Raw genomic sequence first — 25,964 nt, 5'->3', positions numbered from 1 at the left:
ATTGATTGATTCCTCTAAGGGCCAGTAAGGTAAAACGAAAAATAACAACTAATGTTTACTGTCTACATTGTAGTTACAACATAGAGTCCCAAGTGCTTTCCAGACACTAGTTCTTTGAATACTTCCAGCAACTAGGTGGAGTGTTCAGTTTCCAAATCTATAAAATAGGAATGGTAATAAACCCTATCTTGTGGGTCATTATGAGGATTAAGTGATTATGTGAAAAACTTGGAAAGGGCCAAGCAAGCACATGGCAAATATTTAATAAGCAATAGCTGTCAGTTTTCCCATTATGCAGATTGGGAAAACTGAATCTCAAAGAGATAAAGTAACCAGCACATGGGCACATATCTAGCATACAACAGAGCCAGGATTTGCAGCCAGGCATACAACACTGGCAACCAATACAAAGTGTTTAAAACTTCTGTGTGGGGGTGTCTGGGTGGTTCAGTGGGTTAAAGCCTCTGCTTTCGGCTCAGGTCATGATCCCAGAGTCCTGGGATCCAGCCCTGCAACGGGCTCTCTGCTCAGCAGGGAGCCTGCTTCTCCCTCTCTCTCTCTCTGCCTGCCTGTGATCTCTGTCTGTCAAATAAATAAATAAAATCTAAAAAAATTTTTGAAAACCTTCTGTGTGCTCCATCAACAGGAAAATGAATAAATTCTGTTGTAGTCACTCATACAGTAGGATACTACTAGGCAATAACAACATTACTAATATGCAAAAAATAGATAAGCCTCAGACATCATACTAAAGGAAAGATGCCTTATGCAAAAGAGTATATATGTATAAATAATATTTTAAAATGTTCTATAAATTGTAAAATGTTCTAGAACAGGTAAAAACCTAATTGATGGTGGAAAAAATCACAATAGCGGTTGCCTCTGGGAGGAGGGAATTTCCTGCTGTTGAAAATGTTCTCTCAGTACCTTGTGAGGGGTGTGGATTACACAGTTGTATCCATTTGTCAAAAGCAGCAAATGGTTTACTTGAGATCTACGCATACCACTGTATGTAAATTTAACCTAAAAACAGAAACAAATATTGAGCTCTAATGAGGGGGTGCTGAAGTGTCTAGAAGGAGAGTGAACTCTGCAGCTTCTGTGAATTGCATCAAATAAGATGGATAGGGGCGCCTGGGTGGCTCAGTGGGTTAAGCCACTGCCTTCGGCTCGGGTCATGATCTCAGGGTCCTGGGATCGAGTCCCGCATCAGGCTCTCTGCTCAGCGGGGAGTCTGCTTCCTCCTCTCTCTCTCTCTGCCTGCCTTTCTGCCTACTTGTGATCTCTCTCTGTCAAATAAATAAATAAAATCTTTAAAAAAAAAAATAAGATGGATAGATGGAGAGCTAGATAAGTGAATAAACACATGACAAAGCAAACATACCAAAGGGTTAGCAACTATGGAATCCAGATGGTGGATACATGGATGTTCACTGTACAAGTGTTTCAACAGTTCTATAGGTTGGAAAATGTTCATAATAAAATGTTGGGAGGAGAGGGGAAATCCTGCACCAACAAAATGCAGTCCACCTTCAGGGCTGGATTTGTAACCCTTGATTCATTCGTAGACGTCTCTATCTCCCACCTGTCCCCCTGTCCCCCTGTCCCCACCTCCTCTTTTTTTTTTTTTTAATAGGCTCTACACCCAGTGTGGGGTTTGAACTCACAAGCCTGAGATCAAGAGTGGCATCAAGATCAAGTTCTACTGACTGAGCCAGCTAGAGAGGTGCTCCTCTTCCTCTCTTTTGAACTACAAATTGGCATGATTTTATTTCCAAAATTCCTTTCTCGTTGCTTCTGTCCCAATATTCCTCTTAATTGTGTTCCAGTCCCCTCCCTACTACTTACTTGCTGTATTTCTTGGCCTCTCTGGGCCTCTGCTGACATGTGAAAATTGGAGTCATGTGTCTATTTTATCAAAGGCAGCGGCCTAGACCATTTAATCTCTCTTTCCTCAAATCGTAAGTTCTTCAAGGGCAAGGACACAGTCTTATCCATCCCTGTATTTCCTCTGGCCTGCAATAACATTTTAAAGATGCTCAGAAAATGCTTGAATGAAAATTTCTTGTAAATTGTGAAAGGAGGAAACAGAGACACACTGAGTGCCCACTGTATGCCCTGAACTAAATGTGTCTCTATTCATCCCCAGTGAGGGAGGAGGCATTGTGATTACCACTTTTCCAGAGGAGGAACAGAGGTCAGAAGGGTTGGGTGACTCGCCAACTCTGTTAGCAGAATGCAAGAAACAGACCTGATATTTAAACCTAGGACTGTCTTTTTCACTTATTCCACAACTGCCTCTTTGAATCAATGCCAAAAAAAGACTTTGTGCTTCTCTGTATCCTTCAGATTGTCTGTACTGAATTTAGAAGTAGAAAAAAAAAGTCATAAAAATAAATAGCCATAAGGAGCTCTGAGCACCTCCTCCTGCAGTTTTTGGGAGGACTAAAATTTGGATGAGCAACTGTAGGACTGAAGAACTCCCTTGGATAATAAACAGTATGTCAGAGCTTCTGTTCCTGCTCATTATCCCCAGTTCCCTCTTTTCTTGCTCTCAAACCTAAAGGTCTCCTTCTCCTAGTTAAGCCCCATTACCCTATCTCTACAAATTGCCAATCAGAATCATTTCTTGCCCATGGCACTGGAAATGTCTGTCCTAAACCAGAATTTCTATCTCTTAAAAAGAAAATCTAATGCATGCCTGCAAATTCCTCAGGCAAAGATAGAGTCAAGCAATACGCATCCAGGTCACCTTATGCAAGCTGAGAATATGTCAGACCAGAAACAATCCTGGGAATTTTAGAACTCAGCCTCCATTTAAGCAAACTTCTGAGGTGGCAAAGGGCACAATCAAATATACAGGGAACGTGACTTTATTTTCAGTCCTTGAGGACCTTCCAAGGTTGGAGGGAAGGATGGGCAGGTCCTACAAGGTTAAATGGTCCAGTCACCCTATGTGTCTTAGTAATATATGCTAAAGCAATAGGTAGCTAATACACGGAGCTATTATATTTCACAGTAGTGATTAGGTTGTGGCTAAAGCAGAAATTTAGCAAAGTAAAGCTCTGAGATGCTATATTTTCATGATTAGATTGGCCAAGAACAAAAGTTTGATAACTGAGATATCAAAGAGATAGCAACTCTTTGAGATAGCAACTGCTAACACACTGAGTGTGAGAAAACCGCCATGCTCGCTGGTGATTGGTGTGACGCCAGTTGTGTGGTGGGGAGACAATTTGGTCATCTCTATTGAAATTAAAAATATATATGTCAGGATATCCACATGTAAAAAGATGGGCTTATAACACTATTTTACAGCATACACAAAAAATAACTTAAATTGGATCTGGAACCTAAAGAGAAGAGTCAAACTATATGACTTTTAGAAGATCCTGGAGAAAAATCTTTGAGACCTTGGTTTAGGAAAAGTTTTTTTAGATATGACACAACAAAGAATTATGGATAAAAAAAATTAATGAGATGATCAAAATTCAATTTTTTTCTTCAAAACGCACCATTAATGAGTTGGTAATTTTATTTTTTAAGATTTACATGTCTATGTATTCTCTACACTCAACATGTGGCTTGAAGTTATGAATTTGAGATCAAGAGTTGCATGTTCTTCCAACTGAACCAGCCAGGTACCCAGAATTGTTCAATATTAAATGGTTGATTTTATGTTTTGTGATTTTTCCTTCAACAATTTTTTTTAAAGACATCATTAAGAAAATGAAAGATGGGGTGCCTGGCTGGCTCAATCAGTACAACATGTGACTCCTGATCTCAGGGTCATGAATTCAAGCCCCACATTGTGTGTGGAGCTTACTTAAAAAATTAAAAAATATATATATAAATGGGTGAATACTGTCTTAAAAAATAAGAAAGAAAAAAAATGAAGACACAGACTGGGAGAAAATTTGCTCAGAACACATATATTGTAAAGGATTTGTATCCAGAATATATAAAGAACTTGCAAAACTCAATAATAAGACAAAGAACCCCATTTTTTAAAAATGAGCATTTTTACCATTTCACCAAAGAAGGTACAGGAATGACTAATAAGCACATGAACAGATTCCCAATATCATTAGTTATTAGTGAAATGCAAATTAAAACCACAATGACATGTCATTACACCCACTAGGATGGTTATAAGAATAATAATAAAAAAAAAAAACAGACAATAACAAACATTGGCAAGAATGTGGAGAAGCAGGAAGTTTCATACATTGCTGGTAGGAATTAAAAAATAGTACATACACTTTGGAAAACAGTTTCTTGGTTTCTTAAAAAGTTGAATATAAATATATCACACGATTCAACAATTCTACTTCTAGGTATCTACCCAAGAAAAATGGAAATAAATGTCTACCAATGATCTGCATGTAAATGTTCACAGCAACTTTATTCATAATACCCAGAAAGTGAAAATAAAAAGAAACAATTCAAATATTCATTAATTGGCAAATTAATTAAAAAAGTATTTTATTCATACAATGGGATACTACTCAATAATAAAAAGGAATGAGTTATTGATACTTGCTATGATATGAATGAACCTCAGAAACATTAAGTTAAATACAAAAAGCTAGACACAAGAGATCACATATTGCATGATTCTGTGTTCAGTACATGAAATGTCCAGAAAAGAAAAATCTGTAGAGACAGAAAGTAGAGATGAATGGTTGCCCGTGGTGGAGAATGGGAATAGAAAGTAATTGTAAATGACCACAAGGGATCTTATTGGAGTATTGAAAATATTCTAAAAATAGGTTATGATAATGGTTGCACAACTCAATAAATCTGCTACAAATCATTGAACTGTATCTTTAAAATGGGTGAATTTTATGATATGTTCATTATACCTCTACAGAGTTGTTTTAAAAAACATATATGGGGGCGTCTGGGTGGTTCAGTGGGTTAAGCCTCCAACTTTTGATTTCAGCTCAGGTGATGATCTCACAATGGTGTTGTGAGATCTAGCCCCAAGTAGGGCTGCATTCAGGCTCCAAGCTCAGGGTGGAGCCTGCTTTAAGATTCTCTCTCTCTGCTCTTCCTCCCCTACTCATGCATGCATGGGCACTCGCTCTCTCAATCTCTCTCTAAAAAAAACTCTCCCTAAAGAAAAAAAAAAAAAAAAAAGCAGACCCCATACGCCCAAAACAAAAAAACCAAAAAACAACCCACATATGCCAGGTGTTCCAGCAGTTCGATTTCTAGGAATTTACAAAGAAATATACAATGAGCAAAATAGCAGATGAATCTGGTTATCATAACATTGTTTGTAATAGGAAAAAACTGGAAATAAGGTCAATGTCCATCAGTAGAGGATGAGATAAAACATGGTGCTGGAAAACTATGCAACCTTAAAAAAAAAACCAAAACAAGGAAGATCTATGTACACAGATATGAAACGGTCTCCACTTTATTTTATTTAGGAAATAAAATCTAAACATTTGGTAAAAAAAAAAAAAAAGTAACTGGACTATCCATTTGTTTATGTGTGCATAGAATATTTCTGGAAGACACAAAGGAAATTAATAAAGCGGATGTCTCTTAAAGGAGTTGGATGCTGGGGTGCCTGGGTGGCTCAGTGGGTTAAAGCCTCTGCCTTCAGCTAAGGGTTTCATGATCCCGGGGTTCTGGGATCAAGTCCCGAATCGGGCTCTCTGCTTAGCAGGGAGCCTGCTTCCTCCCTCTCTCTCTGCCTGCCTCTCTGCCTACTTCTGATCTCTGTCTGTCAAATAAATAAATAAAATCTTAAAAAAAAAAAAAGGAGTTGGATGCCTGGAAGATAAGGACAAGAGAAAAACATTCTCCTCTATACCTTTCATACTCTTTGAATAGTGTCTTAGATCCTTATATTAACTATGTGAAAAATAGAAGTTGTGAAAATAATGAAGATTGGGTTTTTTTGAAGAACAGTTAAAAAAATTTTATCCATTTATTTGAGAGAGAAAGAAAGAAGGAGAGAGATAATGAGGGAGGGGAGAGAGAGAGAATCCTAAGCCGATTCCCTGCTGAACACTGAGCCTGAGGTGGGCTTGACCCCGCGACCCTGAGGTCCTGATCCCAGCCAAAACCAAGAGTTGGACGCTCAACTGACAGAGGCAACCAGGTGCCCCTTGTTGTGTGCCCTAAAGTTGTTTTAAAAAAGGAAGTTGATTTAAAGAAAATAAGAATAAGTCAATCACAGAGTATATGCAAAAAAGGACAAACCGCTGAGGTAGGATGATGATGAGTTCAGCTGGGAGCCAACACAGGCCATCCATCAAGGTGGCCAGCCTCAGCCTGCCCTCCTAGTGACTCCACACCCCACTCTGTCTGGCCTGGGGTTGAAGAGACAGAGGCTGGGCGCCTGAACCTTGAGCCTTCCGAGCACTGCCTGACACAATGGTTGTGGAAGGAGCAGTCAGGAACTTGTGGTTGCAGCCTGAGAGGGTAAGAGTGAGCTCATATCACAGATACAGAGCTCCCAGCCACTAAGCTACATCACAATCTTGCTGCCACCGGGGATGGGGTCAGGTCACCTGGGTCTTTTGGACACACATGGCAATTCCCCAGTCCCAGAGAGTAAAAAGAGGAAGGGCCTTTATTCCATTCCTCTGCAGTTGAGATGCAGAACTTAGGATGTGGATGGAGTCAAGCCAGGTTCTACTGCTTGTTTGCTGTGCAACTTCAGGCAAGTCACCTAACTTCTCTGAGCCTCCATTTGCACAGTTGTAAACATGGAGATGACACTTTCAGAAATACATATAGATGAAATAAAGCAATACACAAAGGAAAGTAAGAGAATAGCCCAAGTGTTTTCAATAGAATGAATAAAATAAATGATGGCACATTCATACAATGGAATGCATCTAACAATAAAAAGTGCAAACTACCACCACACGTGAAAACATAGATGATTTGCACAAACATAATGATGAATGAAAGAAGCTGGACAAAAAAAAAAAGATGCCCATAAAATGTATACTTTTTCTTTGAATGTTTAAGAACAGGCAAAACAGTGGCGCCTAGCTGGCTCAGTGGGTTAAGCCTCTGTCTTTGGCTCAGGTCATGATCTCAGGGTCCTGGGATCGAGCCCACATTGGGCTCTTTGCTCAGCAGGCAGCCTTTTTCCCCCCTCTCTCTGTCTGCTTCTCTGCCTACTTATGATCTCTCTCTGTCAAATAAATAAATAAAATCTTAAAAAAAAAAAAAAACAGGGGCGCCTGGGTGGCTCAGTGGGTTAAAGCCTCTGCTTTCGGCTCAGGTCATGATCTCAGGGTCCTGGGGTCGGGCTCTCTGCTCAGCAGGGAGCCTGCTTCCTCCTCTCTCTCTGCCTGCCTCTCTGCCTACTTGTGATCTGTGTCTGTCAAATAAATAAATAAAATCTTTGAAAAAAAAAAACCAGGCAAAATAAATATAAGACAATAGAGGTAAGAATAATGATTTCTCTGGAACAATAGGAATTAGCTGGGACAGGAGGCTTCTGGGACAGGGCTGATTCCTGTATATTGATCTAGTTATACCAAAACCTAGACACACATAGTAACTTGAATTGTACACTTGATATTTGTGTACCTTACTGCATATGTGTTATAATTCAATAGAATTTTTTTAAAATAAAAAAGGGAACAATGTACACATGGCCCAGGAGGATGGTCACTGTGATCAGGGAAAGGGTTGGCTGGGGTGGAGGGCAGATAGTTAGAAGTTACTGTGAGGTTCTGCATTTTATTTCGGGATGGTGGATTCACAAGCACCTCTATTATTTATTATATTATTTAAAACATTCATTAAGTAACTCAAACATGCTTTTAATACAAATAATACACATTCCTATAGAGTTGCTATGGAACATACAAATCAGAAGGCTTAGTTGCTGGAACACCTGGGTAGGCCAGGTGGTTAAATGTCTGTCTTGGCTCAGGTCACGATCTCCAAGTCCTGGGATCAAGCCCCAAATCAGGCTCCCAGCTCAGCAGGGAGTCTGGTTCTCCCTCTTCTGCCTCTTCCCTTGCCTGTGTACGCTCTCTCTCTCTCTCTCTCAAATGAATAAATAAAATCTTAAAAAAATAAAAGCTTAGTTGCAAATAAAAGAAATCAACTCTCTTCCGTTTGAGTAGGAAAGATATTCAATAAAGGATGTTGGGTGGCCCATAGGATATCCATGAGAGCCAGAGCACCAGGCTTGGGGACTGTATACAATTAGGAACGACTCCCCAGATCACCCTGAGAACTTAGGCAGGAGAGATGCCAGGATCACTGCTGTGGGGATGGACACTATAGTTTGCTTTGCCAACCCTGAGATCTGGATGCTACCAATAGCTACCAGTCTTACTTCTCTGTGCCTCATTTGTGAAAGAGAAACAGTATCTTATATTTACATATATGATTTGTTTACATTTTATGTATGTATATTAAGGGTGTGTAGACATGTGTATGAAATCATGTGTATAGAATGCTAGGCCAGATGCCAGGCGCACTGAAGTACCTACTCAAATAGGGTGAGTAATGATAAGGTCACGTGGCAGCCCACAAGACCTGTTTTGGAACACAGGAAAGACACCCCCAGAGATTCTAAGGAATTTTTGAAGGAGACTTGACAGGGAATGCCAGCCTGCTCTGGCAGATGGAGGTCAGGAAATATGCAATTCTTTTGAAAAGTTATTTTAATAAAAATGTGTTATACTGGTACTAACACTATTATGTCCATTATCTTATTTCATTTTTTTTTCCTAGTATTTGCAAAGAACAAGGACTGTAAGAGCTACACATTTTCAGGATGAACTCCAGCTCTGCAACTTCCTGGCTGTGGGGTCCCAGACAAGTGACTCTCTCTGAGCCTTTGTGTTCTCATCTGCAAAATGGGTCCAATCAGACGTCATGAGGATTAAATGAGAGGGGATAGATACCAAGTCTGGTGTCGAGTGGGTGTTTGTTAGGGCTCACGGAAGCAGGTGCTGTTATTTGCTTTATGACTCTCATTTCCCTCCCAATCCATGTCAGAAGACGGTCTGGCCATGGGACAGGCTGTGTCATGAACAGCAGGATTTGGAGCTGTTGACACAGCCTCCAGGGTAGAACAGGTTCTGGAGTCAGAGTCAGCTAAAGGGGAAGAGAAAAAGTCCATGACAGTGAACAGAATGTAGGATTCAGAGATGATGGCGGCAGGTGGCTGGCGCAACGCATGTTTGGCACGAGGTGGCCTGGCAGCAGCTTAGCTCTGCAGGAGAGGAGGCAAAACCCCAGGGCCCTAGCCTCCGAGGCTGAACTCACTGATTCAGCAGAGTAAAGGTGTGACCCAGGCTCCTGGGTTAGCAGAGGTGGCCTCAAATCCCAGCCCTCCTGCCAACATCACTGTGTGACCTTAAGTATGTGCCTCACCATCTCTAACCTCTTGTTTCCTCCCCTGTAGAAAAACTGGTTGTTTTACTTCTTACCTCTACTCCTGACATTCTTCTAGGATGATTGATTCAGTATCAGAGCCTTCCTTGGTCTCCTCTCCTCCAGTGACCTTGGTCTCCCAGGGTCATATCTGAATGCCAAGTCTGAACCCTTGATTTCCTTTTCCCGCCTCCTCTCCTTTGATCTGGAGAGGCCAACGGCAGCCACCCAAAATGTACCACAATAACATAGTGATTGTTTTTGAATTGAAGCTACTTGGGAAGGAACTCGTGCAAGGACAGGACACTCAGACTCTGCTCTGTCCTGCTGAAATCAGGAAACAAATCTCCCATATGAAAGACACGCCCCAGCCCATAAAAAAAGGAAAAGACATCCTTATTACCAGAGAGAGGAACTTCAAAACTGAGAAAGCTATAGAAAAAAACCTTGTTAAATTTTTACTAATCTACTACCTCAGCACAAATTCCACTTAGAATTCCTTATTAATTATGGGGCGCCTGGGTGGCTCAGTCTGTGAAGTGTCTGTCTTCGGCTCGGGTCATGATCCCAGGGTCCTGGGATCGAGTCCCGGATTGGGCTCCCTGCTCAGCCTCTTCCTCTCCCTCTGCCCCTCCCCTGCTGGTTCTCTCTCTCTCTCAATCAGATAAGTGAATAAAATCGTATAAAAAATTCCTTACTAATTAAAGCCTCCACACATCTATTTTCTTTATCCTGTCAATTCCTCACAGATTATTGTCTCTTTGTCTAAACCGTATAAAAACCGCCTGTGGGGGTTTGCCGCCAGAACACAGGTGTTGTGAAAACCACCGCTCATCCTAAACCAGAATGGGGAAGGAAAAGACTCATATCAACATTGTTGTCATCGGACATGTAGATTCAGGCGAGTCTACCACTACTGGTCATCTGATCTACAAATGTGGTGGGATTGACAAAAGAACTATCGAAAAATTCGAGAAGGAGGCTGCTGAGATGGGAAAAGGCTCCTTCAAGTATGCCTGGGTCTTGGATGAACTGAAAGCTGAACGTGAACGTGGTATCACCATTGATATCTCCCTGTGGAAATTTGAGACCAGCAAGTATTACGTGACCATCATTGATGCTCCAGGACACAGAGATTTTATCAAAAACATGATTACAGGCACATCCCAGGCTGACTGTGCTGTCCTGATTGTTGCTGCTGGTGTTGGTGAATTTGAAGCAGGTATCTCCAAGAACGGGCAGACCCATGAGCATGCCCTTCTGGCTTACACACTGGGTGTAAAACAACTAATTGTTGGTGTTAACAAAATGGATTCCACTGAGCCACCCTACAGCCAGAAGAGATACGAGGAAATCATTAAGGAAGTCAGCACCTACATTAAGAAAATTGGCTACAACCCCGACACAGTAGCATTTGTGACAATTTCTGGTTGGAATGGTGACAACATGCTGGAGCCAAGTGCTAATATGCCTTGGTTCAAGGGATGGAAAGTCACCCGTAATGAATGCCAGTGGAACCACACTGCTTGAAGCTCTGGATTGTATTCTGCCACCAACTCGTCCAACTGACAAGCCCTTGCATCTGCCTCTCTAGGACGTCTACAAAATTGGTGGTATTGGTACTGTCCCTGTGGGCCGAGTGGAGACTGGTGTTCTTAAGCCTGGCATGGTGGTCACTTTTGCTCCAGTCAATGTTACAACTGAAGTCAAGTCTGTTGAAATGCACCATGAAGCTTTGAGTTAGGCTCTTCCTGGGGACAATGTGGGCTTCAATGTCAAGAACGTATCTGTCAAAGATGCTCGTCGTGGCATTGTGGCTGGTGACAGCAAAAATGACCCACCAATGGAAGCAGCTGGCTTCACAGCTCAGGTGATTATCCTGAACCATCCAGGCCAAATTAGTGCTGGATATGCACCTGTGCTGGATTGTCACACAGCTCACATTGCTTGCAAGTTTGCTGAGCTGAAGGAGAAGATAGATCGTCGTTCTGGAAAAAAGCTGGAAGATGGTCCCAAGTTCTTGAAATCTGGTGACGCTGCCATTGTTGATATGGTTCCTGGCAAGCCTATGTGTGTTGAGAGCTTCTCTGACTATCCTCCTCTGGGCCGTTTCGCTGTTCGTGACATGAGATAGACGGTTGCTGTGGGTGTCATCAAAGCAGTGGACAAGAAGGCAGCTGGAGCTGGCAAGGTCACCAAGTCTGCCCAGAAAGCTCAAAAGGCTAAATGAATATTATCCCCAATACCTGCCACCCCAGTCTTAATCAGTGGTGGAAGAACGGTCTCAGAACTGTTTGTGTCAATTGGCCATTTAAGTTTAATAGTAAAAGACTGGTTAATGATAACAATGCATCGTAAAACCTTCAGAAGGAAAGGAGAATGTTTTGGGGACCATTTGGGTTTTTTTGTGTGTTTGTGGCAGTTTTAAGTTATTAGTTTTTAAAATCAGTACTTTTTAATGGAAACAACTTGACCAAAAATCTGTCACAGAATTTTGAGACCCATTAAAACAAAAGTTTAATTAAAAAAAAAAAAAGCCTGTGATGGCCATTTGATTAGGTCTCCGTTTCATCATCGGGCCTCTGTGTGCACCTAATAAAACTTTGGTTTTTTTCTCTGTTAATATATCTAGTGTAAATTTAATTCTTAGTCCAGGTGGAAGACCTTGAAGAGAGGAGGAAGGATTTTTCCTTCCATCATACTGTTGACCTCAGTGAGACCACAAATCCACTGGCCCTGAGACACTGCCCACCTACCCCCGCTCCACTTCCGTGTTCCTCCTGGTCCACCTGGATTCCCTGTTCATCACTGTGATGGATGAAAGATCCTTGTCCCGTCTTCTCCTAGGTAATTCCCGACGTACAGAATGAGCCCATCATATATCTGCCTTCTCTGGCAACCATGTTGAACACAGCTGGAGAATACTGTATGTCTTAGCTTTGTTTTACTTTTAATTCAAGTACACAACCTCCAGTGGGGTCTCAACCTTATCAGGTTAACTCTTTTGGCTCATTCTATCAGACAACTGTTTCATACATTCTCCTCTCCTTCAAACCTCTCTCAAGAACTCTCTCCCCTTTCAGCTGGCAATGTCATCTCAAGCCTCTTGAAGAAATGGAAATCAAGAGAACTCCCTTACTTCCCCCTCTATCCCGAAGAGATAGCCCTCATCCTATCTAAAACCATCTCCCTCTTTTTTTTTTTTAAGATTTTATTTATTTATTTGACAGACAAGAGATCACAAGTAGGCAGAGAGGCAGGCAGAGAGTGAAGGGGAAGCAGGCTCCCCACTGAGCAGAGAGCCCAAAGTGGGGCTTCATTCCAGGACCCTGGGATCATGACCTGAGCCAAAGGCAGAGGCTTTACCCACTGAGCCACCCAGGTGCCCATAAAACAATCTCCCTCTTGATGCTCTGGGTCTCAGGGTCCCATCCCTTTCACCTTCTCAATTCTACCCTCTCTCTTGCTTCACTAGTTTCACCCTCTCTATTGGTCTATCCATCAGCAAATGAATATGTTTTGGATCCAATCATATCAAAAAACAAGTAAGCAACTCTCCTTTGATTCTATATCCCCTTTATCTGTGTTTCTATTCCCTGTTTCCTTTCACAGCCAGCCTTCTTCAAAAATCTGACTTCATCTCCCTGATATGAGGAAGTGGTGATGCAACATGGGGTCTTAAGTGGGTAGGAGAAGAATCAATGAAACAAGATGGGATTGGGAGGGAGACAAACCATAGTGACTCTTAATCTCACAAAACAAACTGAGGGTTGCGGGGGGGAGAGGGGTTGGAAGAAGGGGGTTGGGGTTATGGACATTGGGGAGGGTATGTGTTTTGGTGAGTGCTGTGAAGTGTGTAAACCTGGTGATTCACAGACCTGTACCCCTGGGGATAAAAATATATGTTTATAAAAAATAAAAAATTAAAAAAAAATCTGACTTCAAAGATCTTTCTTCCTGCACATCTACTCTACCGTACTCCAATCTAGCTTCCCTCACCTTCTTTCCAATGAAATTATGTTTCTTCTTTCTTTTTTTTTTTTTTAAGATTTTATTTATTTGACAGAGCGTAAGCATGCACAAGAAGGGGGCAGGCAGAGGGAGAGGGAGAAGCAGGCTCCCTGTTGAGCAGGGAACCCAATGTGGGGCTTGACCCCAGGACCTGAGCCCACAGCCGATGCTTAACCAACTGAGCCACCCAGGTGCCCCTGAAATTGTGTTTCTTAAGGCCACTGACAACTATGTTTCCAAATCCAACAGACATTCATGTTTAAGAGCTTGCCCTAGAGGTAGATTGCCTGGGTGAGAAACCAGGTCTCCTTGCTTCCTGTGTGGCCTTGAGGGAGTTGTTCAATCTCTCTGTAACTCAATTTCTCTTGTGAGAATGGAGATGAAAATAATGCCAACCCCATAGGCTTACTACAAAGATGAAACGGGTAACGGTGTGCAAAGCACTAAACACAGTGCCTCATTGTGTAGGAAAAACTGTTTTCCTTCACTCTCACACTACAACAGCCATACTCACAACACTTCTGATACCACACGTGTGGGTTTTCCAAATCAAGCAGTTCCGACAATAACCGCCTGGAGTTAGCACAGTTCCTACAGGCTAAGGGCTCAGTCCCAGAAGACTGCCCCCAACATCAGATACCAATCACAAGCAGTGGGTCCTCAAGTTACCACAACTTCTTTCACTCTTGGCTACAAACTGGAGGTTCTCATGACCCTCATTTCGCAGTTTGGTAATTTGCTAGAATGGCTCACAGAACCCAAGAGAACAATTTGCTTACTATTGCTGATTTATTACCAAGGATATTTTAAAGGATACAAATGAACAACCAGTCAAAGATATACATAGTGTGAGGTCTGGAAAGGTCTGTCCCAGGGACTTGGGGTGCACCATTATCCTGGCACTTAAATGTGCTTACCAACTCAGAAGCTCCTCAACTGCCAGACCTTTGGGATTTTTATGGAGGATTTAGCACATCATTAATGATTTTTTTTTTAAGATTGTATTTTTAAGTAATCATTACACTCAACATGAGGCTCAAACTTACAATCCTGAGATCAAGAGTTGCAGGCTCCACTGACTGAGCCAGCCAGGGGCCCCTTCGTAGTTAACAATTCTTGATCATTACTCAAACTCCAGCTGCTCTCCATTCTCTGAGGTTGGAGGGTGGGGCTGCAAATTCCAAGCCTCTAATCATGGCTGGGTCTTTCTGGTGACTGGCCTCTATTTCAGAAGCTATCCAGAAGTCCACCAAGAGTTGAATCATTAGAATAAACAATGCTCCTATCACCCAGAAAATTCCAAGGGGCCTAGTGCTTTTATCACTTAGAAAACTACAAGGGTTTTAGGAGCTCTGTTCCAGGAACTGGGGGTAGAAACTTATACATATATAATTTTTCCATTATTTCACACTGGAATATAGAAAACTAATTTTTATTAGTAGTAGTAGCATCTATCTGTCTGTGTCATGCTTGAGCTCTAAACAGCTGTCAGTACAATTGTGGGCCCTCCACTGGTAAGGAAAAACTATCCCGAGTCCCTGTGACACCTGAAATTCCTGTTTTTCTTCCTGCCAACTCTTCTACCCAACATCTAAATGCTGCTCTCCTCAGGATGAGTTTTCTTCACAATCGAAATGATAGAATTCATTCTCATGGCTTAAAATGAAGAAGGAACAATAGAATGATCTTTGAACACAGAAAATCTATACACATGAAGGGATGTATTCTGAATATCAAAACTTCATCTGGTGTTTTTATTGTTACTATTAATGTTGGTATGGTAATTTTGGAACTAGTATATATACAGTATAGAATAAAGCAAATAAGTAATTATGTGATTATCAAGAATCAAAATTTTCTATACAAGAGAAAAGAGATCCCAATATAAAGTTAAAGAACTTCTGAAAAACACTTATAAATTGGAAATAACAAGAAGATAACCACATGATCATATATATTTACCCAGTGAAATGGAAAGCCTGGAAGTAATAACAAGCCAGTAGCAATGAACCTAAATCTTAGTCTTTAAATACCTTTCTCCATTGGGGAGCGTGGCTACATCAGTCAGTAGAGCATGAGATGCTTGATCTTGGGGTTGTAAGATCAAGCCCCATGTTGGGGGCTGCCTGATGCTCTGTCTACTTGTGATCTCTGTCTGTCAAATAAATAAATAAAATCTTTAAAAAAAGAAAAGATCTTAGGGGTGGCTGGATGGCTCAGTAAGTGAAGCCTCTGCCTTTAGCTCAGGTCATAATCTTGGGGTCCTGTGATTCAGCCCCACATTGGGCTCCCTGCCTCCCTGCTCAGTGGGGAGTCGCTTCACCCTCTCCTTCTGTCCCTTCTATGCCCCACCCCTGCTTATGCTTCCACTTTCTCTCTCTCTCTCTCGGATAAATAATTGAAATCATTAAAAAAAATCTTTAAAAAAAACCCCCACATTTTTAGATTAAAAGTGGCCAGGGCTCTTTGGAGAAATCCCTGATTCTAGAACTTGGGCAGAGCCTAGAACATTTTGTTGTGCCAAAAATAGGGATGCACTCAAGATTAGTAAGGTTATGTCCAAACAAAGAAACAAAGGTAGGTTCAAGAGGCTTTGCCTGAATTTGGGACGATTTGAGTATTAACAACAAAAAATGAATGTAATTAATTATAAAACATTGAATAAATAAAAATCTATGAATTTACCTCTTTACCGTGATTATTGGTTATTAGAAGGAGTTAATCATTTAACCCATCTTTCTAGTAGGACCTGTAATTCATCCTCAAAAGTAAGAAAACTTTTCTTTACCAAAGAGTGATGCTGATCAAACATAGAAGGAATGATAGATTTTATTTACCCATTTGCCAGAGAGAGAGAGTGTTTCCACACAAGCTGGGGGAGCAGCAGACAGAGGGAGAAGCAGACTCCCCACTGAGCAGGGAGTGAGATGTGGGATTTGATTCCAGGATCTTGGATCATGACCAGAGCTGAAGGCAGATGCTTAACCCACTGAGCCATCCAAGCACCCCTAAAATTTTTTTGAAATTACCATTTTGCAACCTCCAGTGAAATAATTGGTCGAAGATCATCAATGTCTGCTAACACTTAGATTTTAGCTGTTTGACAATAGGTTATTTCCCCTGTGACAACATATCACCCCACAGATTATTCACGAATTGCAAAGAAGAAATAGATCTTTTTTTCCCAATAGCAAGATCTGGCCATCCGTCGTCACCCCCTCACGGGTGGATCAACATTCGCAGTTTTCACAGATGGACTGCCTGACAGTGTGTGCCTGTGACATGATACAATGTGAGGTGCCCCAACATGACCTATGAAGCTCTGTATTTTGGCCCAAAATATTTATCCCAAATATAATGAGGCCTTGAGACCTAGTTTCCAATTTAGAGGAAATATACAAGACAGAGGAGTAAGTTAAAGAGCACCACAAGCAATTAGAGAATGACAGAATGCAAGACATTACTCAAGCCAGTTGGCTTTGTTCCTTCAAAACATCAGTGCCATGGAAAGTAGGAGGGAGGGGGGACGACTGTTCTAGGTTGGAGGAGACTGAAGAGATATAAGACCAAAACGCTTGATGTGAAATGTCAATGGATTTTCTTTCAGAAAAAGCTACCAAAACGGGCAATTTTGACTATCTGATTATGGGGGCGCCTGTGTGGCTCAGGTGGTTAAGCATCTGAGTCTTGTTTTCGGCTCAGGTTATGATCTCAAGGTCGTGAGATCAAGCCCTGCAGGGGGCTTAGTACTGGGCAGGGAGTTTGCTTGAGATTCTCTCCCTCTGTCCCTCCCCACCGCAAATAAATAAATATCATTATTAAAAAATAACATCTGATTATGGAATAGAAATTTGATATTTGGGAGTTATTATTCCTTTTCCTGTGTGCTATAGTGAACTGTTTAGGAAGGAAACATCCTTTCTAAGGCATGCATGCTGAGGGGTACATAGTGCTGACGTGTCTGATGTCTAACACTCATTTTCAAAAGGTTTAGCAAAAAACAACACAAAAAAGTACACACTCACATGCTTATGTGCAGGTAAAGCAAATATGGCAAATGCTAGCAGTCATTAAATCTGAGTCTTTGGTTGATCATTATGTTATTCTTTCGATTTTCTGTATATTTGAACATTTTCACAATTAAATTATTTATTTATTTGAGAGACAGAGAGAGTATGTGTGAGCTGGGGCAGGGGGCAGAGAGAGAGAGAGAATTTTTTTTTTTAGAGAATTTATTTCTTTATTTGACAGAGAGCTAGACAAAGAGAGAAGGAATACAAACAGGGCGAGTGGGAGAGGGAGAAGCAGGCTTTCTGCTGAGCAAGGAGCCTGATGCAGTGCTCGATCCCAGGACTCTGGGATCATGACCCGAGCTGAAGGCAGACAGATGCTTAACCACTGGGCCACCCAGGTGCCCCAAGAGAGAAAGAATCTTAAGCAGACCCCTCCCCCCCCACTGAATGTAGATCAACTTGGGCTTGATCCCATGACCCTGAGATCATGACCTGAGCTGAAACCAAGAGTCAAGGCTTAACCAACTGAGCCACCCCAGTGCCCCTAAAATTTATTTTAAAAAATAAAAATCAAATTACCATCCCTGTGCCAGTGACCACAAATTTTATTTTTAAAATTTTTTTTATTTTTTTTTTTTAAGATTTTATTTATTTATTTATTTATTTGACAGACAGAGATCACAAATAGGCATAAAGGAAGGCAGAGAGAGACGGAGAAGCAGGCTCCCAGCTGAGCAGAGAGCCCGATTTGGGGCTCGATCCCAGCACCCTGGGATCATGACCTGAGCCAAAGGCTTAACCCACTGAGCCACCCATGCATCCTCAAAATATATATTTTTTAAGTAATCTCTGCACCCAGGGTGGGATCAAATTTACAATCCCGATATCAAGAGTTGCATGCTCCTCCAACTGAGCCAGACAGGCTCCCCTCCAAATTTTGTTCCTATAGCTAAGACCTTTCCCCTGAGCCTGGAAGGAAATATACTAAAAATGTCACCAGTGGTTATATTTGAGTAGTGTGATTATGGGTGATCTTTTCTCTTCTTTCTACTTTCTGTATTTTTCCAGATTTCGTTGGGCATATATTACTGTTCCGGTTTTTTAAAAAAAACTTGCCATAAGTAAATGTATACATATTTGAAGACAAGATTAGATGATCCACCAGAATGCCCACACTAAATTTGTTGGGATTGTATGGAATTGTAAGGTTTCTTTTAAGCTTTAAATGTTCTGTAACAGTATTCTAAAACTATGCTGGGCCTTAGAATCACTCGTGCAATTTTTATAGCTTTATTAAGATCCAATTGACATACAATAAACTGTTCATATTTAAAGTGTGCAATTTAGGGGCACCTGGGTGTCTCAGTCAGTTAAGCATTCTACCTTCAGCTCAGGTCATGATCCCAGGGTCCTGGGATTAAGCCCCGACTAGGGCTCTCTGCTCAGTCAGGAACCTGCTTCTCCCTCCCCCTCTGCCTGCCACTCTGCCTACTTGTGATCTCTCTCCATGTCAAATGAATAAATAAAATCTTAAAAAAAATGAAGAATGCAATTTGATAAACTTTGACATATGTAAAGACCCACGAACCCCAATATATCCACACTTCCCAAAATTTCCTCATGTCCCTTTATAATCCCTTCCTTTTGCCGTGTCACAGGCAACCACTCATCTGCTATCACTACAGATCAGTTTACATTTTTTAGAATTTTATATAAATGAAATCATACTGTATATACTCTTTTGTGTCTGGTTTCTTTACTCCACACAATTATTCTGAGATCCATCAACACTGCAACATGTAGAGATTGTTCATTTCTTTTTTTTTTTAATAAAAGATTTTATTTATTTATTTGACAGAGAGAGAGCAAGTAGGCAGAGAGGCAGACAGTGGGTGGGGAAGAAGGCTCCCTGTGGAGCAGAGAGTCCAGATGCGGGGCTCAATCCCAGGACCCTGGGATCATGACCTGAGCTGAAGGCAAAGGCTTTAACCCACTGAGCCACCCAGGCGCCCCCACTTTTAACTTTTTAAGAAACTGCTGAATTATTTTCCAAAGTGATTATACAATTTTATTTTCCCAAACAGCAGCGTAAAAGAGCTCCAGCTCCTCCAATACTTGCTGTGGTCAGCTTTACTAATTTTAACCATTCTAATAGGTGTATAGTGGGGGTTTTTAAAAACATTTTTTCCTAAGTTTTATTTATTTAAGTAATCTCTACACCCAAAACGGGGCTCAAACTCATGACCCTCAGACCAAGAGTTGCACATTCCTCCAATGGAGCCGGCCAGGCTCCTCACAATAACAATGTAGTGGTTTCTAATTGCAGTTTTAAGTTGCATTTTCCTAATAACTAATTATGTAGAGCATCTTTTCATGTGCTTGTTTACCAGCCATATCTTTTCTTTGGTAAAGCGTCTATTCAAATTGTTTGCTCATTTTTGGGTTGTTCATTCTCTTCATGAGTCTTGAGAGTTGTTTATATATTCTGGTACTTTATTTTTTATGATTTACAAATATTTTTCTCTCAGTCTGTGACTTGTCTTTTCATTTTTCTAACAGTGTCTTTTGGAAAGTGGAAGTTTTTGATTTCCATGAAATCCATTTTATCGATTTCTTCTTTTATGGATTGTGCTTTTGGTGTGATACCCTTGAAAACTTTGGTTAACCCAATGTCATAAAGTTTTCAGTTTTACATTTAGGTCTGCGTTTGAGTTAATTTTTGTAGATGGTGCAAGGTATGAATCAAATTTTTTTTATATTTTATTATCTTTTTCTTTTGCATAGGGATAACCAGTTGTTTCAGCACCAGTTGTAGAAAAGGTTATGCTTGCCTTTAGAATCTTTGTGAAAATCAGTAGCCCATATACAATGTGGATGTGTTCCTCAACTCTGTTCTGTTCCATTAATCTATTTCTCAGTCTTTCTGCCAAGACCATATTGTCATGACTACCACAGTTTTATATAGTCTTGAAATCAAGTTTTGTCTATCCCAGGCTCTTGCATTTCCATATGAGTTTTAGAACCAGCTTCTCAATTTTTACAAAAAGCCCACTAGAATTTTTAATTGGGATTGCATTGAATTTATAGGTCAATTTGGGGAGAAGTAAGTCTTCTGACCCATAATACAGTATATTTCTCAATCTATTTAAGTCTTTTTTTAGTCTCTCAGCAATGTTCTATGGTTTTCAGACTACAGAGATATTTCATATTCTTTACCATACTTATCCCTACATATTTTCTTCTGTACTGTAATGTCTAATATGCTGTTAATCCCATCCAGTGTATTTAATTTTTTGTTTTATTTAAAAAATTTTTTTTGTATTTTTATATAATCAGTACACCCAATGTAGAGTCCCCTATCACAAGCCCAAGACCAAGAGTCACCTACTACAACAACTGAGCCAGCCAGGCTCCCTGCATTCAGTGTATTTTATTTTTTTTAAGATTTTATTTATTATTTGACAGAGAGAGACACACACACACACACACACACAGTGAGAGAGGGAACACAATCAGGGGGAGTGGGAGAGGAAGAAGCAGGCTTCCTGCAGAGCTGGGAGCCCGATGCGGGGCTCGATCCAAGTATCCTGGGATCATGACCTGCGATGAAGGCAGACGCTTAACAACTGAGCCACCCAGATGCCCCAAGTATATTTTTGGGTGGCTCAGTGGGTTAAGCCGCTGCCTTCAGCTCAGGTCATGATCTCAGGGTCCTGGGATCGAGTCCCGCATCGGGCTCTCTGCTCAGCAGGGAGCCTGCTTCCTCCTCTCTCTCTCTCTCTGCCTGCCTCTCTGCCTATTTGTGATCTCTCTCTGTCAAATAAATAAATAAAATCTTAAAAAAAAAAAAAAATCTCACTCATCCCAGGAGCACGGGCAACATGCCCCCCCAACCTTAAGGAAAGCTGGAGCTGGGGGTGAGAAACCCCTGGGATTCAGAGCTAGGTAGGAAGTGTGACCGGTGCATGAAGGACTAGTTTATGAGTAAGACTTGTTTTCTCACTTAACCTTCTTTAAAAGAAGAACGTCGCCATTAGCCTTTAGTTCTGGCATGGGATTGGGAATGGCCTTCTCCAAATGTCAGCATGAATTCCAGGCTCCTTATCTTCTACATGGGAAATATGTCAAAGACCGGGGGCAGTGACTTATACCGGAGAACACCCCAGTGGGAGGAAAAGAGAAATCATGTTCATGCCTCAGAAATACTGAAATGCCCTGGAGTAAGCGGACATTCTTCTGTAACAATGTTATCAGTAATGCTTTAAACTCTGGCACACTGGGGTGCCTGGGTGGCTCAATGGGTTAAGCCGCTGCCTTCGGCTCAGGTCATGATCTCAGGGTCCTGGGATCGAGTCCCGCATCAGGCTCTCTGCTCAGCAGGGAGCCTGCTTCCTCCTCTCTCTCTGCCTGCCTCTCTGCCTACTTGTAATCTCTCTTTGTCGAATAAATAAATAAAATCTTTAAGAAAAAAAACACAAAACTCTGGCACACTGTTTCTGTTTCTGAAACGAAGTCCGTTTCTTGTTTTGTATTTTCTCTTTGGAAATTGCAAGGAGGTGGTCTTAAAAGAAATAAATTAAAAATAGGCAACCCAGAAATCAATCAGTCAATAACATCTCACTCATTTCTAGAGGTTTGATTTTTTTTTTTTATGTCTTCCACGTATCTACTTAACTTTTTGGACATGTAGAATTCAGTTATAATAGCTGCCTTAATTTCTTCTCTGTTAATTATTATTTTTTTTCTGCTAATTATTTTTATTATTTTAAGATTTTATTTATTTATTTGAGAGAGAGACAATGAGAGGGGAGAATGTCAGAGGGAGAAGCAGATTTCTGCCGAGCTGGGAGCCTGATATGTTTAACCAAATGAGCCACCCAAGTGCCCTTCTCTGCTAATTTTAATACCTATGTCAGTTCTGGGTCAGTTTCAATTCCTCTTTCTTCTCATTATTTCCTGCTTTGCATGACTGGTAAATTTTTTTCCTGGATGCTAGATATCGTGGATGTTACCTGTTGGCTGCAGGATATTTTTGTAATTTTATGAGTATTCTTGGACTTTGTTCTGGCATGCCCTTATTTGGAAACAGTTTGATCCTGTGGATATTGCTTTTTTTCTTTTCTTTTTTTTTTTTTAATAGTCACAGTTGCTTATTAAACTTTATTAAACTTAATGATTTCTTCTAACATCTTGGAAGTAGAAGATTCAACATTTTTAGTCTATTCTCAACCCAGCAACCAGCATGATCCTATAAATGTAACTCATTTCCAGTCACTCCTTTACTTGAAACTCTTTCATAGCATCCCATAAAACCAGTGTCTTACCTATTAGGCTCTGTGGTCTGGCCCTGCTATTTTTATTCTGACATCATCTCCTACTACTGTCTCCCTTACACCATTCTGGACACTCTGTGCTATTCCTCAGAAACCCCAGGCATGCATCTACCTTTCTGTTCTTTTTTGCTAGAACATCCTGGAACCCAGATAGCCATGTGGCTCCCTGCCCTCACCTTCTTCAGATCTTTGCTCAAATGTCAACTGTTTGGAGGGTCCTTCCCTGACCATTCTGTAAATTTGCAATTATGTTATTTAAAATTGCAAGCCCTGTCACGACACCTTGTCTGTCTCACTTGCCTGCTATATTTGACCTCTCAGAATTAACACTATGCAACATGTCATATTTTGTTATGTTTGTTCTCATTCTCCCTCCACTGGAATATAAATTCCATGGGAGCATGGGTTTTGGCCTGTGTTGATCACTGCTATTATCCCAGCAACTAGAACAGTGTCTCACATGTAACAGGCACTCAATAAATGTTTACTGAAGAAATCAATAAATCTTTTTAAAAAATATTTTATTTATTTATTTGACAGACAGAGATCACAAGTAGGCAGAGAGGCAGGCAGAGAGAGACAGGGAAACAGGCTACCCGCTGAGCAAAGAGCCCAATGCGGGGCTTGATCCCATGACCCTGAGAATAGGACCTGAGCTGAAGGAAGAGGCTTAACCCACTGAGCCACCCAGGCACCCCAAGAAATCCATAAATGTTAAAGGGTCTTGCTTTTAAGATTAGGTAGGACCAAAACAGGGCTTAGTCTAGGCCTAATTTCTCCCCACTGCTGAAGCAATACGGCCTGTGTATTCTACCAAATGCCCTATGAATCATGAGGCTTGCCAGTCTGGCTGGTGGAACTGGGGACTATTCTTGGCCCATCAGGAGCACTGAACACTGTTCCTTCTAATCCTTTGGTCTGGTCCCTTCCTTGTCCTCAGGTAATTTCTTCATATGCACGTGCTGGTGAATACTCAGCTGAATATTTGAGTAGATCTCCAGAATTCTCTCTCTCTCCTCTTTGGTACACTTCTGGTCTTCCCAGACTCTCAGCTCTGTCTCCCCAACTCAAAGAGGCTGCTGGGCTCCACTTGGAGCCCTGCACCATTTAGCCTGAAAACACCATCTCAAGATAGTAGTCCAGAAAAATCATAGATCCCACCTCGTTCATCTCTAGGCTCTCAGGGAACACTGTCTTTATTTCTTGGTGTCCGGCGCCTGAAAACGATTGCTTCAAAAATACCCAAAAAACCAAAGACAAAACCCCAAAAAACAGTTGTTTCATTCAGGGCAGTGAGGCAAGGGAGCTTTTAAAAATCCCAGTGTCTTGGGGTGCCTGGGTGGCTCAGTGGGTTAAAGCTTCTACCTTTGGCTGAGGTCATGATCCCAAGGTCCTGGGATCGAGCCCTGCATCGGGCTGTCTGCTTGGCGGGGAGCTTGCTTCACCTTCTCTCTCTGCCTGCCTCTCTGCCTACTTGTGATCTCTGTCTGTCAAATAAATAAAATCTTTAAAAAAAAAAAAATCCCAACATCCAAGCCCAACCCTAGATAATTAAATCTAAATTTCTGGAGGTGCGGTCTGGGCATCAAATGAACTCCTCAGGCTGATTTCAGTGCACATCCAGATTTAAGGTCAATATTTTATATTGTGATTTTAGTACTTTGATTTAAAAATAGTTTATTTTGAACTGGTCTTTGACATAGGAAACATGGTACTACAGCACATTTTCAACTTATGGCTGAGCCCCTGATTAAAGAATCAAATCTCTTTAAAGTCCCTGATTAGGGCATCTGGGTGGCTCAGTTCATTAAGCATCTGCCTTCCGTCAGATCATGATCTCAGGGTCCTTGTCAGGTACCCTACTCAGGGGGGAGCCTGCTTCTCCCTCTCCCTCTGCCTGCTGCTCCCCCTACTTGTGCTCTCTCTCTGTCTCTGACAAATAAATAATAAAATCTTTAAAAAAAAGTCCTCTGATTAAAAAACAAGGTTGGTCTCAAGCCCAGAGCAAGGCAGAACCGCAGTGTGGCTGTGGGGAGGGCGGGGCAGCTGGGCAGCTGGGCAGCGCCTGGCAGGCTTGGGGACATTTACAGTTTATTATTTCCACTTAACAAAGTATTCCTAGCTCACTGTCTTGCTTCATTTTCTTCTCCCAACGACCCTGAGGCGAAATCACTATCTCTGTTTGTCAGATGAGGAAATACGACTCAAGAGGATGAGTGACTTGACACAGGGCAAACCATGAGCAGAGTTAAAATGTAAACTTGGTTCTCAGGAGCACCGGGGTGGCTCAGTCATTAAGGGTCTGCCTTCCGCTCAGTTCACAATCTCAGCCAGAATCCTGGGATGGAACCCCGCATCAGGCTGAGCAGGGAGCCTGCCTCTCCCACTCCTCCTGCTTGTGTTCCATTTCGCTATCTCCCTCCCTCTCTCTCTCTGTCAAATAAATAAATAAATCTTATAATGTAGTCTCTTTTTAAAAAAGATTTTATTTATTTATTTGACAGACAAATAGGCAGAGAGGCAGGCAGAGAGAGAGAGGAGGAAGCAGGCTCCCCGCTGAGCAGAGAGTCCAATACGGGGCTTGATCCCAGGACCCTGAGATCATGACCTGAGCCGAAGGCAGAGGCTTTAACCCACTGAGCCACCCAGGCGCCCCAATAAATAAATCTTAAAAAAATAGTAATAAACTTGGTTCTCAGAGATAGAATAAGGAGCAAAGCAGTCCTTAGCTGTGTGGCTGCCAGGGTAAGGGAACATCCCCGAAAGGCCTGAGATGAAGGGAATTCGGTGCATAGGGCTTCCTCGCAGATGAGCAAGAAATCACTAGATCAGCTACCAAGGTGGGACGCCAGAGACTGAGACTGTGCTGGGGGAGCAGTGGCTGGGTCCCACCCTGCCTCCTAGGAGACTGAGGTTTCCATAGCACTTCTGTCCCCAGAAAGGGTAGGCAAATAGAGAGTCAGAACTGAGAGGCCAGGAAGATAAAGAAGATAACTAGTGTTGCTACTGCATCCTTCCTCCCGGCCCTGCCTCACGCAGTATCCACCTCTGCTCTCGAAGAATAAAGACTGTAAAATAATACGGTAATGCTGGCGCCTCTCCACGAGTGTTCGCCAGGACCCAGACCCTTCCCTGGCATCATCCTACTGAATCCTCCCTGTGATTCTTTGCAGCGGGTGCTTCTGTCATCTGCAGTTCAAAGGTAAGGAAAGCGAGGCCGAGGATGAGTGACGAT

General features: G+C 41.7%; 1 pseudogene; it reads left to right on the top strand.

Moving 5' to 3' along the window:
• The first annotated feature begins 10,203 nt into the window (after positions 1–10,203).
• On the top strand, positions 10,204–11,717 carry LOC101680842 (annotated as a pseudogene).
• The last annotated feature ends 14,247 nt before the right edge of the window (positions 11,718–25,964 follow it).

This window comes from Mustela putorius, unplaced genomic scaffold, assembly GCF_011764305.1.
Source record: "Mustela putorius furo isolate JIRA1106 unplaced genomic scaffold, ASM1176430v1.1 tig00000743_pilon_pilon_pilon, whole genome shotgun sequence".
In the NCBI taxonomy this organism is placed as follows: domain Eukaryota; kingdom Metazoa; phylum Chordata; class Mammalia; order Carnivora; family Mustelidae; genus Mustela; species Mustela putorius.
Note: the sequence above shows the minus strand (reverse complement) of the source record. Positions and strands in the feature narration are given on the sequence as shown.